Source organism: Mustela erminea, chromosome 2 (genome assembly GCF_009829155.1).
Source record: "Mustela erminea isolate mMusErm1 chromosome 2, mMusErm1.Pri, whole genome shotgun sequence".
NCBI classification, from domain to species: Eukaryota; Metazoa; Chordata; class Mammalia; order Carnivora; family Mustelidae; genus Mustela; species Mustela erminea.
The window spans coordinates 13,744,006-13,761,308 of record NC_045615.1 but is presented as its reverse complement, the minus strand read 5'-3'; the positions used below and the strand labels follow the sequence as shown (position 1 = coordinate 13,761,308).

The 17,303-nt window shown below is 38.0% G+C and overlaps 2 long non-coding RNA genes across 3 annotated transcripts in view; one reads left to right on the top strand and one right to left on the bottom strand.

Annotated features, from left to right (window-relative positions):
- LOC116584254 overlaps positions 1-17,147 on the bottom strand; it is a 46,877-nt gene extending 29,730 nt beyond the window's left edge. Inside the window, exon 1 of the long non-coding RNA XR_004283117.1 lies at positions 17,021-17,147. This is a non-coding gene — a long non-coding RNA (uncharacterized LOC116584254). The remainder of the gene's footprint in view (positions 1-17,020) is intronic.
- The window catches only part of LOC116584255, a 38,562-nt gene that overhangs the window by 16,007 nt on the left and 5,252 nt on the right, over positions 1-17,303 (top strand). The window lies entirely within an intron of this gene.

Below are 17,303 nucleotides of genomic sequence, written 5' to 3'. Positions count from 1 at the left end.
TTACATTGATAACTTGAAGGGGGTTTGCTAAATAGAATTCAAAGATTCTAAGCTTCCACCAGTTTCAGAGAAGTGATAAGGTAATGCATTTTGTTAGACTGAATAAGTTAGGAACACTTGTTTTGTCTCTAAAAAATTATAAAATGAAGTATAACTAAAAGTTAATAGATGGAAAATAGGGATTGATAAAAATTATTTGACAAATCTAAAAGAAGAAAAGAATGGAACAAAAAATATATGGGTCAAGTAGAAAACCTATAGTAAATTTGTATATAAACCATACTATATCAATAGTTACTGATATACTAAGCAGAGGATTGTCAGACTGGATGATAAGAAACCTAATTTTATCTTCCTCACAGGAGTCACATTTAAAATATAAGAACACAGAAAGATTAAAAGTAAAGGATTAAAAATATATATACCATGTGAACATTAATAAAAAAACCTGATATAGCTATACAAATATTAGATATAGGATCCTTTAAGTCAAGAAACATCACTTGAAATAGTTTTTATTTCATGAGAATAAAGGGGCTATCTGATAGGAAGATATAATACAAAATCTGTATGATCATAATAACACAGATTCAAAAAATTTCAGGAAAAAATAATAGAAAATTCTAAAATCATAGTTGGGAGCTGACTGGGGGCCAAGATGGCAAAGTAAAATGACCTTAAATTCACCTCATCCCATGGATACAACTAAATAACATTCACATCAGTGTAAATAACCCAGAAAATGACCCCAAGACTTGCAGAATGAACTCCACAACTCAAAGTAGAAAAGAGGCCACATTAAAGAGGATAGGAAGGGCAGAGACATTGTGTGGAGTGAAAATGACTGTGGCCATCATTGCGGGGAGGGAGTTGTGAGCGTGGAGAAAAGCAAGAAACACTGTCACAATGGGGAACCTGCATAGGTAAGATGAATCCCCATAACATGTGATTTTGAAAGCTAGAGGGGCTGAATTTTATGAGTTCTTATAAGTAGTGAGATTTAAAGCCTGGAATTTTAAAAATCAGCAGTCTCAGCTCTTGAAGATTCAGGACGGTGGGTGATAGGAAGCTGAGTCCCTGCCCTTAAAAAAATGGTATGATTTGGGGCGCCTGGGTGGCTCAGTACTTAAGCGTCTGCCTTCAGCTCAGGTTAAGTTCCTAGGGTTCTGGGATCGAGCCCCGCATTGGGCTCCCTGCTCAGTTGGAAGCCTGCTTCTCCCTCTCCCTCTGCCCCTGCTTTAAAAAAAAAAAAAAAAAAAGTATGACAAACTGCTTGTGGAGTTACAGCAGAGAAGCAGGAGTTTGAAAAATGCCTGGGGCATATGGAAGGGAAGGGGAGTAGTTTACTCATTTCAGAGCCTGTCCCTAGAGAGAACACCCACTAACCCTGCCCCGCCACGGCCACCCAGGAACAGGCACCATTTCCTTTCCCCCTTCCCCAGCATAAACACATGGCCACCAGCAGGGACCAGCTATATAACTTGCTCACAACAAGCCCTACCCCATGAATTTTGGCAGATCCAGCAGCCTATCCAGTCATTTTTGCCTCAGTCCCAGTGTTGCAGGTTTCCTCCCTCAGAAGACCAGTGCAAGCCTTGCCAACACTGCCTTTCCCAGCCTACACATTTTTCAGGGTCTGGGTCCCAGCATTGGCATCAGCAGGCCCTGCAGAAGCCTAAGGTGCATCTTTTTAAAATTGTATAGACTTCCCACATGGCCCCAGTCTCAGTGGCAGCAGCAGGTCTCATTTTATAAGAAAACCAGCATGTACCTTGTTAAGACTGTACACCCCACCCCCTCTGGGGGCCATACACTGCCCACAACAGGCAAAAAAGCCTCTGCAGATGGCTGCACTGCAAGAAAAGGTGTCCAGGACAAAACAGTGGAGCACATGCAACACACATAGGAGACACCTCTGAAATGTCAGCTCCTGGTGAATAGAAGACACTGCATTACAGGGCACAATAGGACCTCTTCTTCATAAGGCCATTATATTCAAGAACAGGAGATGTACCTGGCATTCCTGACACAGAGAAACAGACATAGATAACTAGACAAAGTAAGGAGGTAAAATATGTCCCAAATGAGAGAATGAGGAAAAAAATCATAACAAGAGGCTTAAATGAAATGTAATGGGACTGATAGAAAATTTAAGGTAATGATCATAAAGGTATTCACTGGGCTTGATAAAACAGTGAGGACACAAGTGAGACCCTTAACAAAGAAATAGAGAACATAAAAAAATTGGAGATGAGGAACACAATAAACAAAATTAAAAATAGACCAAATGGGAGGGGAGGAGTCAAGATGGCGGAGAAGTAGCAGGCTGAGACTACTTCAGCTAGCCGGAGATCAGCTAGATAGCTTATCTAAAGATTGCAAACACCTGAAAATCCATCGGCAGATCGAAGAGAAGAAGAACAGCAATTCTGGAAACAGAAAAACAACCACTTTCTGAAAGGTAGGACCGGCGGAGAAGTGAATCCAAAGCCATGGGAAGATAGACCCCGGGGGGAGGGGCCGGCTCCCGGCAAGCGGCAGAGCAACGGCGCACAAAATCAGGACTTTTAAAAGTCTGTTCCGCTGAGGGACATCACTCCAGAGGCTAAACCGGGGCGAAGCCCACGCAGGGTCAGTGTGGCCTCAGGTCCCGCAGGGTCACAGAAGGATCGGGGGTGTCTGAGTGTCGCAGAGCTTGCGGGTATTGGAACAGGAAAGCCGGCTACAGAGACAGAGCCGACAGTAAGCTCGCAGCTCGGTGTTACCTTGAACCAGTCGCAGGCTCGGTGAGCTCGGAGCGCGGCCGGAGGTCAGGCAGACGGGAGTAACTGGGCGCTGTTCTCTGAGGGCGCACTGAGGAGTGGGGCCCCGGGCTCTCGGCATCTCCGGACCGGAGACCAGGAGGCCACCATTTGTAGTCCCGTCCTCCGGAACTCTACGGAAAGCGCTCAGGGAACAAAAGCTCCTGAAAGCAAACCCCAGCGGATTACTCACCCCAGCCCCTGCTAAGGGCAGTGCAATTCCGCCTGGGGCAAAGACACTTGAGAATCTCTACAACAGGCCCCTCCCCCAGAAGATCAACAAGAAATCCAGCCGAGACCAAGTTCACCTACCAAGGAGTGCGGTTTCAATACCAAGGAGAGCAGCAGAATTCCAGAGGAGGAGAAAGCAAAGCACAGAACTCATGGCTTTTTCCTTGTGATTTTTTTTTTAGTCTTGCAGTTAATTTAATTTTTTTCTTTTTCAGTTTTTGTTTTTTTTTTTCTCGCCTACTGGTAAAAATTTTTTTTTAACTTTTACCTTTTTCTTTTTTAACGTTTTTTAACCAGTTTATCTAATATATATTTTTTTCTTTTTTATATTTTTCTTATTTGTTTTCTTTTTTTAAATTCTTTTCTTTTCTTTTCTTTTTTCTTTTTTTTTTCTTTCTTCCTTTTTGAACCTCTTTTTATCCCCTTTCTCCCCCCTCATGATTTAGGATCTCTTCTAATTTGGTTAAAGCATATTTTCCTGGGATTGTTGCCACCCTTTTAGTATTTTACTTGCTCCTTCATATACTCTTATCTGGACAAAATGACAAGACGGAAAAATTCAACACAAAAAAAAGAACAAGAGGCAGTACCGAAGGCTAGGGACCTAATCAATACAGACATTGGTAATATGTCAGATCTAGAGTGCAGAATGACAATTCTCAAGGTTCTAGCCGGGCTCGAAAAAGGCATGGAAGATATTAGAGAAACCCTCTCGAGAGATATAAAAGCCCTTTCTGGAGAAATAAAAGAACTAAAATCTAACCAAGTTGAAATAAAAAAAGCTATTAATGAGGTGCAATCAAAAATGGAGGCTCTCACTGCTAGGATAAATGAGGCAGAAGAAAGAATTAGTGATATAGAAGACCAAATGACAGAGAATAAAGAAGCTGAGCAAAAGAGGGACAAACAGCTACTGGACCACGAGGGGAGGATTCGAGAGATAAGTGACACCATAAGACGAAACAACATTAGAATAATTGGGATTCCAGAAGAAGAAGAAAGAGAGAGGGGAGCAGAAGGTATACTGGACAGAATTATTGGGGAGAATTTCCCCAATATGGCAAAGGGAACGAGCATCAAAATTCAGGAGGTTCAGAGAACGCCCTTCAAAATCAACAAGAATAGGCCCACACCCTGTCACCTAATAGTAAAATTTACAAGTCTCAGTGACAAAGAGAAAATCCTGAAAGCAGCCCGGGAAAAGAAGTCTGTAACATGCAATGGTAAAAATATTAGATTGGCAGCTGACTTATCCACAGAGACCTGGCAGGCCAGAAAGAGCTGGCATGATATTTCCAGAGCACTAAACGAGAAAAACATGCAGCCAAGAATACTATATCCAGCTAGGCTATCATTGAAAATAGAAGGAGAGATTAAAAGCTTCCAGGACAAACAAAAACTGAAAGAATTTGCAAACACCAAACCAGCTCTACAGGAAATCTTGAAAGGGGTCCTCTAATCAAAGAGAGAGCCTACAAGTGGTAGATCAGAAAGGAACAAAGACCATATACAGTAACAGTCACTTTACAGGCAATACAATGGCACTAAATTCATATCTCTCAATAGTTACCCTGAATGTTAATGGGCTAAATGCCCCTGTCAAAAGACACAGGGTATCAGAATGGATAAAAAACAAAACCCATCTATATGTTGCCTCCAAGAAACTCATTTTAAGCCCGAAGACACCTCCAGATTTAAAGTGAGGGGGTGGAAAAGAATTTACCATGCTAATGGACATCAGAAGAAAGCAGGAGTGGCAATCCTTATATCAGATCAATTAGATTTTAAGCCAAAGACTATAATAAGAGATGAGGAAGGACACTATATCATACTCAAAGGGTCTGTCCAACAAGAAGATCTAACAATTTTAAATATCTATGCCCCCAACGTGGGAGCAGCCAACTATATAAACCAATTAATAACAAAATCAAAGAAACACATCAACAATAATACAATAATAGTAGGGGACTTTAACACTCCCCTCACTGAAATGGACAGATCATCCAAGCAAAAGATCAGCAAGGAAATAAAGGCCTTAAACGACACACTGGACCAGATGGACATCACTGATATATTCAGAATATTTCATCCCAAAGCAACAGAATACACATTCTTCTCTAGTGCACATGGAACATTCTCCAGAATAGATCACATCCTCGGTCCTAAATCAGGACTCAACCGGTATCAAAAGATTAGGATCATTCCCTGCATATTTTCAGACCACAATGCTCTAAAGCTAGAACTCAACCACAAAAGGAAGTTTGAAAAGAATACATGGAGACTAAACAGCATCCTTCTAAAGAATGAATGGGTCAACCGGGAAATTAAAGAAGAATTGAAAAAAATCATGGAAACAAATGATAATGAAAACACAGCGCTTCAAAATCTGTGGGACACAACAAAGGCAGTCCTGAGAGGAAAATATATAGCGGTACAAGCCTTTCTCAAGAAACAAGAAAGGTCTCAGGTACACAACCTAACCCTACACCTAAAGGAGCTGGAGAAAGAACAAGAAAGATACCCTAAGCCCAGCAGGAGAAGAGAAATCATAAAGATCAGAGCAGAAATCAATGAAATAGAAACCAAAAAAACAATAGAACAAATCAACGAAACTAGGAGCTGGTTCTTTGAAAGAATTAATAAAATTGATAAACCCCTGGCCCGACTTATCAAAAAGAAAAGAGAAAGGACCCAAATAAATAAAATCATGAACGAAAGAGGAGAGATCACAACTAACACCAAAGAAATACAAACTATTATAAGAACATACTATGAGCAACTCTACGCCAATAAATTTGACAATCTGGAAGAAATGGATGCATTCCTAGAAACATATAAACTACCACAACTGAACCAGGTAGAAATAGAAAGCCTGAACAGACTCATAATCAGTAAGGAGATTGAAACAGTCATTAAAAATCTCCAAACAAACAAAAGCCCAGGGCCAGACGGCTTCCCGGGGGAATTCTACCAAACATTTAAAGAAGAACTAATTCCTATTCTCCTGAAACTGTTCCAAAAAATAGAAATGGAAGGAAAACTTCCAAACTCATTTTATGAGGCCAGCATCACCTTGATCCCAAAACCAGACAAGGATCCCACCAAAAAAGAGAGCTATAGACCAATATCCTTGATGAACACAGATGCGAAAATACTCAACAAAATACTAGCCAATAGGATTCAACAGTACATTAAAAAGATTATTCACCACGACCAAGTGGGATTTATTCCAGGGCTGCAAGGTTGGTTCAACATCCGCAAATCAGTCAATGTGATACAACACGTCAATAAAAGAAAGAACAAGAACCATATGATACTCTCAATAGATGCTGAAAAAGCATTTGACAAAGTACAGCATCCCTTCCTGATCAAAACTCTTCAAAGTGTAGGGATAGAGGGCACATACCTCAATATCATCAAAGCCATCTATGAAAAACCCACCGCAAATATCATTCTCAATGGAGAAAAACTGAAAGCTTTTCCGCTAAGGTCAGGAACACGGCAGGGATGTCCATTATCACCACTGCTATTCAACATAGTACTAGAGGTCCTAGCCTCAGCAATCAGACAACAAAAGGAAATTAAAGGCATCCAAATCGGCAAAGAAGAAGTCAAATTATCACTCTTCGCAGATGATATGATACTATATGTGGAAAACCCAAAAGACTCCACTCCAAAACTGCTAGAACTTATACAGGAATTCAGTAAAGTGTCAGGATATAAAATCAATGCACAGAAATCAGTTGCATTTCTCTACACCAACAGCAAGACAGAAGAAAGAGAAATTAAGGAGTCAATCCCATTTACAATTGCACCCAAAACCATAAGATACCTAGGAATAAACCTAACCAAAGAGGCACAGAATCTATACTCAGAAAACTATAAAGTACTCATGAAAGAAACTGAGGAAGACACAAAGAAATGGAAAAATGTTCCATGCTCCTGGATTGGAAGAATAAATATTGTGAAAATATTTATCTATGCTACCTAAAGCAATCTACACATTTAATGCAATTCCTATCAAAGTACCATCCATCTTTTTCAAAGAAATGGAACAAATAATTCTAAAATTTATATGGAACCAGAAAAGACCTCGAATAGCCAAAGGGATATTGAAAAAGAAAGCCAACGTTGGTGGCATCACAATTCCGGACTTCAAGCTCTATTACAAAGCTGTCATCATCAAGACAGCATGGTACTGGCACAAAAACAGACACATAGATCAATGGAACAGTAGAGAGCCCAGAAATAGACCCTCAACTCTACAGTCAACTAATCTTCGACAAAGCAGGAAAGAATGTCCAATGGAAAAAAGACAGCCTCTTCAATAAATGGTGTTGGGAAAATTGGACAGCCACATGCAGAAAAATGAAATTGGACCATTTCCTTACACCACACACAAAAATAGAGTCAAAATGGATGAAGGACCTCAATGTGCGAAAGGAATCCATCAAAATCCTTGAGGAGAACACAGGCAGCAACCTCTTCGACCTCAGCCTGAGCAACATCTTCCTAGGAACAACGCCAAAGGCAAGGGAAGCAGGGGCAAAAATGAACTATTGAGATTACATCAAGATCAAAAGCTTTTGCACAGCAAAGGAAACAGTTAACAAAATCAAAAGACAACTGACAGAATGGGAGAAGATATTTGCAAACGACATATCAGATAAAGGACTAGTGTCCAGAATCTATAAAGAACTTAGCAAACTCAACACCCAAAGAACAAATAATCCAATCAAGAAATGGGCAGAGGACATGAACAGACATTTCTGCAAAGAAGACATCCAGATGGCCAACAGACACATGAAAAAGTGTTCCATATCATTCGGCATCAGGGAAATACAAATCAAAACCACAATGAGATATCACCTCACACCAGTCAGAATGGCTAAAATCAACAAGTCAGGAAATGACAGATGCTGGCGAGGATGCGGAGAAAGGGGAACCCTCCTACACTGTTGGTGGGAATGCAAGCTGGTGCAGCCACTCTGGAAAACAGCATGGAGGTTCCTCAAAATGTTGAAAATAGAACTGCCCTATGACCCAGCAATTGCACTATTGGGTATTTACCCTAAAGATACAAACGTAGTGATCCAAAGGGGCACGTGCACCCGAATGTTTATAGCAGCAATGTCCACAATAGCCAAACTATGGAAAGAACCTAGATGTCCATCCACAGATGAATGGATCAAGAAGATGTGGTGTATATACACAATGGAATACTATGCAGCCATCAAAAGAAATGAAATCTTGCCATTTGCGACACATGGATGGAACTAGAGTGTATCATGCTTAGCGAAATAAGTCAAGCAGAGAAAGACAACTATCATATGATCTCCCTGATGTGAGGAAGTGGTGATGCAACATGGGGGCTTAAGTGGGTAGGAGAAGAATAAATGAAACAAGATGGGATTGGGAGGGAGACAAACCATAAGTGACTCTTAATCTCACAAAACAAACTGAGGGTTGCTGGGGGGAGGGGGTTTGGGAGAAGGGGGTGGGATTATGGACATTGGGGAGGGTATGTGCTTTGGTGAGTGCTGTGAAGTGTGTAAACCTGGTGATTCACAGACCTGTACCCCTGGGGATAAAAATATATGTTTATAAAAAATAAAAAATTAAAAAAAAAGTGTAAAATGTGGTGGGGGTTAAAAATACAGTTTTAAAATGTATTAAAGTCCCCTCTTATTATTGTATTATTATCAACTATTCCTTTATGTTTGTTATTAATTGTTTTGTAGACTTGGGTACCCTCATGTTGGATGCATATATCATTATAATTTTTAGATCTTCTTGATGAAGTGTTAAAATTTAAGTTACTATCAATTTAAAAGGGACTGTATTATATTTGTATTTTATATTTACATAAATATATATCATCATATTAAAAAAAAATAGACCAAATGGAATAAATAGCAGGCAGAGGAATGAGTTAGCAACCTGGAGGACAGAGTAAGGGAAAATAATCAAGCTAAGCAGTTTAAAAAAAAAAAAAGATTATGCAAAATGAGAATAGACTTAGGAAACACATCAACTCCATCAGTCATAATAATATTTGTCTAATAGTGTTCCCAGATGAAGAAGCAGAGAGAAAAGGGGACAGAAAATTTAATTGTAGAAATCATAGCTGAAAACTTCCCAGGGGAAGGACATATAGCTAGATCCAGGAGACACAGAGAACCTCCAAAAAAATCAACCCACATAGGTCTACAACAAGACACATAGTAATTAAAATGGCAAAAATTAGTGATAAAGATAATTTTTTAAAGAGCAAGAGAAAAAAAAGATAGTTACATACAAGAAACATCTCCACAAGGCTATCAGCAGGTTTCCAGCACAAACTTTACAGGCCAAAAGAAAGTGGCATGATATATTCAGAGTGCTAAAAAGAAAAAAATCTGTGGCCGATAGTACTCTATCCAGCAAGGTTATCATTCAGAATAAAAGGAAAGATAGAGAGTTTTTCGGACAAACAAAAGTTAGAGGAGTTCATGCCCACTAAACCAGCCCTACAAGAAATGTTAAAAGGGACTCTGAGTGGAAAGGAAAGACCATAAGGAGAACTAAGAAAAGTAGGAAATACAAAAGCAGTAAGAATATCTGTAAAAATCAGTCAAGGGATTCACAATATAAAATGATGTAAAGTACGACAGCATATACTAAAAATGTGGTAGTGTTTGATACATGGTATACAAAAAAATGGGCTCAAATTTAAGTAGCCATCAACTTAATATAGACTGCTATATGCAGAAAATGTTGTATACAAATCTAATGGTAACCACACATAAAAAAACAATAGTAGATAAGGAAAAAAAAAAAAGACAAAGGAAACCAGGTATATCACTAAAGAAAACAAATGAACTGTGAGAAAAGAGAGCAAGAGAAGAAACAATCAGATAACTACAAAAACAACCAAAAATATTGACTCCCAGGGATATAGGTACCCCAATGTTAATAGCAACATTATCTACAATAGCCAAATTATGGAAAGAGCCCAAATGCCAATCAACTGATGAATGGATAAAGAAGTTGTTTAGGATAACCTAGAACATATAGATGTGTGTGTCTATGTATATATATATCACATCTTCATGTGTATGTACACACACACACACACACACACACACATATACTGAATATACTCAGCTATCAAAAGAATGAAATCTTGGGGTGCCTGGGTGGCTCAGTCGGTTAAGCATCCAACTCCTGGTTTTGGCTCAGGTCATGATCTCACAGTCGTGGGATTGAGCCCCACGTTGAACTCTGCGCTCAGTGTGGAGTCTGCTTCAGATTCTCTCTCCCTTTCTCCCTTATTCACATACGCTCTCTCTCCAATTAATAAATACATAAATAAAATCTTTAAAATTTTTTAAAAATTTAAAAAAGAATGAAATATTCCCATTTGCAATGACGTGGGTGGAGCTAGAGTGTATTATGCTAACTAAAATTAGTCAAAGAATGACAAATACCATATGATTTCGCTCATATGTGGAATTTAAGAAATAAAACAGATGAAAATGGCAGGGGGAGAGAGACAAATCATAAAACAGATTCCTAAATATAGAGAACAAACTGAGGGTTGCTGGAGGGGAGGTGGGTGGGGGATTTATTAAATGGGAGATAGGTATTAAGGAGGGCACTGGTTGTGATGAACACTGGGTGTTGAATATAGGTGATGAATCGCTGAATTCTACTGAAAATAATATTGCACTTTATGTTAACTAACTGGAATTTAAATAAAAACTTGGTACTACAAAAAAGTTACAAAATGGTAATAAATGCATACTGATTAATAATTACTTTGAATGTGAACGTAGACTAAATGTTTCAAACAAAAGACATAAGGTGACAAAATGGTTAAAAAACAATAACAACATCCATGTATATGCCACCCACAAGTGACTCATTTCAGACGTAAAGACATACGCAATTTCAAAGTGAGGGGACAGAGAAATATTTGTCATGCAAATGGCTGTCAAAAGAAAGCTGGGGTAGCAATACTTATATCAGACAAAATAGACATTAAAACAAAGATTATAAAAAGAGACGAAGAAAGACACTATATAATAAAAAAAGGATAATCCAACAAGAAGCTATAACAATTCTAAATATTTATGCATCTAGAATGGGAGTACCTAAGTACATAAAACAGTTAATAACAAATATAAAGGAACTAATCAGTAGTAATACGATAATAGTGGGAGACTTTAACACCTCACTTACATTAATGCACAGATCATCCAAACAGAAAATCAACAAGGAACAGTGACTTTGAATGACACACTAACCAGATAGATTTAACATTTCATCCTAAAATAGCAGAATACACATTCTTTACAAATGCACATAAAATATTCTCCAGAATAGGTCACATATTAGGCCAGAAATAAAATCTCAATAAATCAAAAAGATCAAAGTCATATCATGGATCTTTTCTAATGATGCTATGAAACTAGAAATCAACTGTAAGAAAAAATCTGGAAGGAGCACAAATACATGAAGGTTGAATAGAAGGATATTAAACAATGAATGGGTCACCAAGAAATCAAAGAAAAAACCAAAATTACATGAAGAAAAATGAAACTGAAAACACCATAGTCCAAAATCTTTGGGATGCAGAAAGTTGTTCTAAAAGGAAAGCTTATGGCACTACAGGCCTATCTAAAGAAACAAGAAAAACCTCAAATAAATAGTCTAACCATACACTTAAAGGACCTAACAAAAGAAGGGCAAGCAAAACTCAAAACCAACAGAAGGAAAGAAATGATAAAGATTAGAACAAAAATAAATTATATAGAAACAAACAAACAAGGAACAGATCAAAGAAGCCAGGAGCTGAGTCTTTGAAAAGATCAAAAAATTGTTTAACCTCTAGCCAGAGTCATCAAAACAACAACAACAACAACAACAAAACAACAAACTCCCAAAACAGATGACTCAAACAAAATCACAAGTGAAAGAAGAGACGTAACACCAAACAAATACAAAGGATTATAAGAGAATGTTGTGAAAAATTATATACCAACAAACTCAATAACCTAGAAGAAATGGATAAATTCCTGGAAACATATAACCTGCCAAAATTAAAACAAGAAGAAATAGAAAACTTAAACACACCAATTACCAGCAATGAAATTGAATCCATAATCAAAAAACCCCCAATGAAGAAAAGTTCAGGACTAGGTTGCTTCATAGGCAAATTCTATCAAACATTTAAAGAATAGTTAATACCTACTCTCAAACTTTTCCAAAAAATGGAAGAGGAAGGAAAACATCCAAACTCATTCTATGAGGCCAGCATGCCATGATATCAAAACTAGAGGGGCACCTGGGTGGCTCAGTGGGTTAAAGCCTGTGCCTTCGGCTCAGGTCATGATCCCAGGGTCCTGGGATCGAGCCCCACATCGGGCTCTCTGCTCAGCGGGGAGCCTGCTTCCTCCTCTCTCTCTCTCTGCCTACTTGTGATCTCTGTCTGTCAAATAAATAAATAAATAAATAAATAGTCTTTAAAAAACAAACAAACAAACAAACTAGAGAAAGACAGCACAAAAAAAGAGAACTACAGGCCAACATCCTTAATGAACATAAATGCAAAATTCCTCAACAAAATATTGGCAAACCAAATCCAATAATACATTAAAAAAAATTCACCATGATCAAGTGGGATTTGTTCCTGGGATGCCGACATGGTTCAATATTTGCAAATCAATCTACATGATACATCACATCAATAAGAAAAAAGATAAAAACCATATAGTCATTTCAACAGATACAGAAAAACATTTGACAAAGTATAACATCAATTCATGACAAAAACCCTCAACAAAGTAGCTTTAGAGGGAACATACCTCAAAATTAGGAAGACCTTATGTGTAAAACTCATAGCTAACAACATCCTCGATACAGAAACACTGAGAGCTTTTCCCCTAGATCAGGAACAACACAAGGATGGCCACTCTCACTGCTTTTATTCAACATAGTACTAGAAGTCCTAGCCACAGCAATCAGACAACAACAACAACAAAATAAAAGACATCCAAATTTGTGAGGCACAAGGAAAACTTTCACTATTTGCTGATGACATGACACTATATATAGAAAACCCAAAAGACTTCAGCCCAAAACTGCTAAAACTGATAAACAAATTCAGTGAAGTCACAGGATACAGAATCAATGTACAGAACTTTAAAAAAAATTTATTATGTTCATTTAGCCACTGTATAGTACATAATTAGTTTTTGATGTAGTGTTCAGTTGTTCATTAGATAAGTATAACACCCAGTGCTCATCACATCATACCCATCATGCTATTATCACTCCCTCCAACCTCCTCCCCTTTGAAACCTTCAGATTGTTTCCTGGGGTCCATAGTCTTTCAGGGCTCACCTCCCTCTCTGATTTCTCCCCCTTTGGATTTCCCTCCCTTCCCCTATGGGCCTCCATTCTATTGCTTATGTTCCACATATGAGTGAAACCATAAAGGAGATGTGGTACATATATATAATGGAATATTATTCAGATATTAGAAATGATGAATACCTACCATTTGCATCAATAGGGATGGAACCCGAGAGCTGAAGTAAGGCAAGCAGAGAAATGTACAGAAATTTGTAGCATTTCTATATACAAATAATGAAACAGCAGAAAGATAAATTAAGAACACAATCTCATTTACAATTGCCCCCAAAATAACAAAATAGCTAGGAATAAACTTAACCAAAGAGGCAGAAGAGCTGCACTCTGAAAACAATTTCTGAGAGAAATTGAAGATGATATAAGGAAATGGAAATAAATTCCATGCTCATAGATTGGGAGAACAAATATTGTTAAAATTTCCATACTACCCAAAGCAATCCCTATCAAAATACCAACAGCATTTTTCATGGAAGTAGAACAAACCATCCTAAAATATGTAGAGAACAACAAAATATTCTGAATAGCCAAAGCAATCTTGAAAAAGAAAAACAAAACTGGAGGTATCACTGTTCCAGACTTCGTTATATTATAAAGCTATCATAATCAAAACAGTATGGCACTGGCACGAAAATAGACATATACGTCAGTGCAACAGAATAGAAGGCCCAGAAATAAGCCTACAATTATATGATCAATTAATCTTCAATAAAAGAGGCAAGAATATGCATTGGGAAAAAGACAATCTCTTCAACAAATGGTGTTGGCAAAACTGGACAGTTACATGCAAAAGAATGTAATTGGACCACTTTCTTACACCGTACACAGAAATAAACTCAAAATGGATCAAGGACCTAAATTTGAGACCTGAAACCATAAAAATCCTAAAAAAGAGCACAGGCAGTAATTTCTCTGACATCGACCATAACATCTTTCTGATGAGTCTCCTGAGGCAAGGGAAATAAAAACAAAAATAAACTATTGGGACTTCATCAAAATAAAAAACTTTTGTACAGCAAAGGAAACAAGAAAGAAAACTAAAAGACAGCCTACTGAATGGGAGAAGATACTTGCAAATGACATATCCAATAAAAAGTTAGTATCCAAAGTATATAAAGAATTTACAAAACTCAACACCAAAAAAACAGATAATCCAGTTTAAAAATGGGCAGAAAACATGAATAGATATTTCTCCAAAGAAGACATCCATATATTGGCCAGCAGACATATGAAAAGATGCCTTCACTCATCATTAGGGAAATGCAAATCAAAACCACAGTGAGATATCATCTCACACCCCTCAGAATGGCTAAAATAATAATTTAAAAAAACCTCAAGAAAGAACAAGGGTTGGTGAGGATGTAGAGGAAAAGAAACTCTCGAGCATTATTGGTGGGAAGGCAAACTAGTGCAGCCACTCTGCGAGACAGTATGTATTTTGATAGCTGCATAGTATTCCATAGTATTCCAGTATATACGTATACTGCATCTTTATCCATTTGTCAGTGGGACATCTAATATAGGCTCCCTTTAAATGTAGGTTTTAATTAACCAAGCAAGCAGACTATTAAAGCCACTCACTCTCAAGTTTCAAAATCAGTTTATTGAATCCAGAATTTGTGATGTTAACAATATTGAAAAATTTGGCCCCATCTGGTGCTACATTCATTCCTTCCTGTTCTAGCACCCCTAGACTTTATTTTAACAATATTTTGTGGCTTTATTCTAATATGTTAGCAAAATTCTGCCACCTTTTTGTTGTTTAATGTCTTCCCAGGTCCAATTATTTGTACTTTTTCCTGTGGGATACTATGAAACTAAACTAAATTCACCATATGTGTATTTAGAAACTGGAGGACGTGAGAGTTGGTGGGTTGAGTCTTGAGAAAAAATAGCATTATTTATAAGGTAACTGCCTCATGTGAGGTCATTACAGTACTTTCAGTCAGAGGATGGCTGGAGTTGTCGGAGAGGAAGGATTTTTCTGCTAGCAAGTGAGACTCAGTGGGATATGTTAGGTCAAAATACTCAGACACTGTATATCATGCCCCTTTATTGAACCCTCACACCCTGTCCTAATCACCTCAGAGCCACCATCTGTTAATTGAAGGCAGTCCCTACACTCTGGAGCCTGTTGAAATTGTTCAAATTAGCCATTCCCAAACCAGCTTAGCTTGCTTAGTCTGCTTCTCTCATTCTTCCCTGCAAAAACCACAGAAAGGCTCTTGCCCACCTTCTCCTGTTGCTTCTTCTGCATCTTTACCAATCCTGTTGCTTCCCCAGGTGGTCTTACATAGTGTGTTGTGCTCTGTCTTCTTCCAACCAGTAGCAAACTATCTTTCCAATGACGGTTGTCTCCTGATCTGTTGATTTCACCATAAGTGAATAATGATGATAATACCTCCATTTAAAAATAGATGCATACAAATCCACCCTAATATCCTATTTCAGTTTTCAGGTTTCTACTCTTGCCCCAGTCCTATCTTTTGTATGAGAGACCTATAGGGGCTATGAATTCAATTTATACTGTATTTATGCAACCACTGCCATTAGACTGGGGACTTAAATTTTGGCTACATTGGCTCTTCAGCTACAAGAGAGAAGATACTTTTCATATAGCAGATAGAGACACTCTCTGGTTCTTTGACTATGGCTTAAGCCCAAAACATAAACCCCTGAGTTTACTAGTTTCTTTAAGCTTTATTCTAGGTAGTTAGGCTACTCCCATAGCCTTTGTATTTCTCATTCTATTATAATGGTTCATTTCAACAGCAATTTGGTCTGTCAAAGTTTGCTTTCAATTGTTAATTCATTCTAAGACACTATAGGTGATAATTAAATGAGTACATGCCACAGACTACTTATGTCCTATTTTCAAGTGGTAACAAATCAGATACCAAATAAAACCCAAATCAGACACCTAATTCAAGACTACCCAGGACAGCAAACAAAACAAAACAAAACAAAACATTTGGGTCCCACAAATGGACCCACACTTATATTTTATGGTAAGCTGATTTAAACCAAGACACCAAGGCTATTTAATGGGTGAAAAGAAGGTCTTTTCAACTAAATTGGCTGTGTATATGGAGGAAATGAATCTTGATCCATATCACATCATTCATGGAAATTATTTCAAAATGGATCATAGACCTTAATGTTAAAGCTAAATAAATAAATATAAGCTAAATAGTAAATATATACATAAATATATACATCTGTTGAAACACACACACTCAGTATATAAGCAACTGGGCATGTCCCTCTATGTAATTTATACCTCAATTTAAAGACTAGTTTGAGCTCTTATTTCTTCCTTGCAGGGTTGTCAAAAATCAGACATGCTTTGTAATGGAGTCAAAGCAGCCCTCTTCCTGCACACACTTCCTTTCCAGGATCTTGGCTGAGTGGCCAGGCTGTTTCAACCTCTCTGTTAGCCTCTGCCCTGAGCTGAGGGCACAGGACTGTGGCTTCTCAGTGTCTCCCAGCCTCTGCCCTCTGGAGGCCAAGTTGAAGGTCAAGTTGCTGTCACAGCTGCTTCTTTCATGAAAAAGAGGAAATTCTTATAAACCTACCTTTTTCAGGAACAGTCATCCATCTGCTTGTAGCTGTATTTCCCTGCTTACCAATCGTCAAATGTTTAGGGTAGCTCTGCAGGTTCGGCAAAACAACTACATACCTGCTCTCATCTACTGAAATGCTTCTCCACCCACTCTCTAGATTCAGATGGTGGCCAAGCTGTCCTCTTCTGATGCAGCCAATGAAAACTAGCACAGAGAAATTCTCTTCATCCGCTTTTCTTCCCTTTCACTATGTATATGCAGAAAAGATTTCACCTTTTTATTTTATTTTGTTGTT